The 2,359-nt window shown below is 39.7% G+C and overlaps 1 pseudogene; it reads left to right on the top strand.

Annotated features, from left to right (window-relative positions):
- The first annotated feature begins 874 nt into the window (after positions 1-874).
- LOC115689900 (cytochrome P450 82A3-like) lies at positions 875-2,063 on the top strand (annotated as a pseudogene).
- Positions 2,064-2,359: the final 296 nt, after the last annotated feature.

Raw genomic sequence — 2,359 nt, 5'->3', positions numbered from 1 at the left:
GCAAATAGAATGAGACAAACAAAGCCCTCGTTCCTTATCTTCTTCCATTTCTCTAGCACCTCACGTCATATCTTATATCATGTGACACATGGTGTTAGAACAACGAAAGCGAAGTGTCAATTTATGTGCGGGAAGAAAACAAACACGGCCTCTTGCTGATTTCTTCATCTTCGAGCAGCGGGTGCAGAGAGAAATTAATGCAGGAACAAAAGGTTCGTACCATAAAATTTTTTAAATTAGTACGTCTATAATAAATTTATTATAAATTAATTTTTTGATAATAAAAAAACTTTAAATTAATATATTTATGACAAATTTATTCTAAATTAATTTTTTGATCATAAAAAATCATAAACTGGTATATTTATGATAAATTTACCCTTTGTTAAATTGAATTAATACTACGAAAAATCACAAATTAGTATACTTGTAACAAACACAGGATAAAATCCAAACCGATACACCCGTCAATTGCCACATGTCATCCAACTCAGAAATTTGACGGTAAAATTTAATAAAAACTAGCAGAGGATAAAATTGTCACGGTGTACCAGTTTAGGGTTTTTAATGGTCAAAAAATTAGTTTGGGATTAATTTGTCACAAGTGTACCGGTTTGAAATTTTTCGTGATATTAACCCAAGAACATACGAAATCAAAGGGCAAGCTTGGACTTTATTTATACGACCAGATTTGCTCATTTTAATTTGGAACATGTTTATTCAATCGGATTCAATCTCAAAATATATTTTACAAGCACAGTTGGAACCTAATATGTGATTAATTGTACTTTAATCAATAATCCGAGGAGGTATATAAGTCATATGCTCTTCCTTCAGAAATACAGCACACAACTCAATTATGAACCCGCTGCAAATGGACTTTCTGCTTCAAAACCTGAACTTCACCCACTTGTATGGAGTGATCCTAGATATCCTCATCCTATCTGTCCATGTTCTTTACAAATCAAGTCGTCTCGCAAGCTCAAAACACCACCAGAAGTTGCAGGCGCATGGCCCGTCATAGGGCATTTGCCCAGGCTAGCAAGATCCCGTCTTCCTCACAAGACCTTCGCGTCCATGGCCGACAAGCACGGGCCAATCTTCGCTGTCAGGATCGGGGTTGTTTCCGGCCGTAGTGGTTAGCAATTCTGAGATAGCCAAAGAATGTTACACCAAGCACGACCTCGCCCTCGCGTCTCGTTCGCAGCTATTAGCCACTGAGGTTATTGGCTACAACTATGCCATTTTTGGGTTGGCTCCTTACGGTCCGTATTGGCGCAAAGCGAGGAAAATCTCCACCTTGGAACTACTCTCTAAAGGGAGGATCAAGTCATTGCTCAACCCCGTAGTGGCCTCGATGACGGATATTGCCATTAAAGAGTTGCACAGGCTTTGGACTGAGAAGAAGAATGATTCAGGCAATTTCATGTCTATATTTAAAATGCTTTATTTTCCCTTTTATACGGTGGTTTAATCCATTATATCATAGTTGTCGGCTCAAATTGGAGAAAAATAGATTTTACCAAACGATTCAACTACTAGTGTAGAGAAACAAGCTAAGCCAAGCCAAGCTAAGCAACTTCAGTAAAGCGATTATGTGCTACAGTACACAAGAAACGTGTTTTTGATTTAAAAACCAGTCTCTGCCACAGGCCATGTCTCAGTGGATTTGAAGCATTGGTTTGCAAGGTTGTCTATGAATATTTTCCTCAAAGTTATAGCCGGTAAGGGCTACGACAGCAGTATTGCCGCGGTCGATGACGAAGAGAAGCGGCGTTGCCACCATGCCTTGAGGGAATTCTTCCAATCCCTGGGGATGTTTCCGGTGGCGGATGCGCTTCCTTTGTTGAGATGGTTGGACTTGGGCGGCCATGGGAAGTCCATGAAGAGGACCGCTGACGAATTGGACAAAATTCTAAGTGGTTGGTTAGAGGAGCACAAAAGGAATAGCAAATATTTGAGCGAGGATAAAGGTGAATAAGATTTCATGGACATCATGCTTTCGACCCTTAATGGCATGGAAATCAGAGGTTTCGACGCTAATATCATCATCAAAGCTACATGCTTGGTACGCCTTGATTTCCCACTCGTCGAATGACTGCTTTCTTCTCCAAATGCGTAGTGTGTGCATAATTCATGCTTTGCTTATTTTACATTAGGACAAAGTCTCACTCTTAACATTATCACTATTGGTCAACCCTCATGGAGCCGTGAACAATCGTTGAATATGCCGGGACTTTGATCTGTATCAAGGAAAAGTCTATACATGATGTAGATATCACGAGACTCATGTGACATGGTGTTGCTTACTTAATTAGGTGAACCTATCTAGAGTGATTGCTATAGGGAAAAGCACAAA

Source organism: Syzygium oleosum, unplaced genomic scaffold, assembly GCF_021117445.2.
Source record: "Syzygium oleosum isolate NSW1041296 unplaced genomic scaffold, Sole_v2.1 Sole_v2.02, whole genome shotgun sequence".
In the NCBI taxonomy this organism is placed as follows: Eukaryota; Viridiplantae; Streptophyta; class Magnoliopsida; order Myrtales; family Myrtaceae; genus Syzygium; species Syzygium oleosum.
Note: the sequence above shows the minus strand (reverse complement) of the source record. Positions and strands in the feature narration are given on the sequence as shown.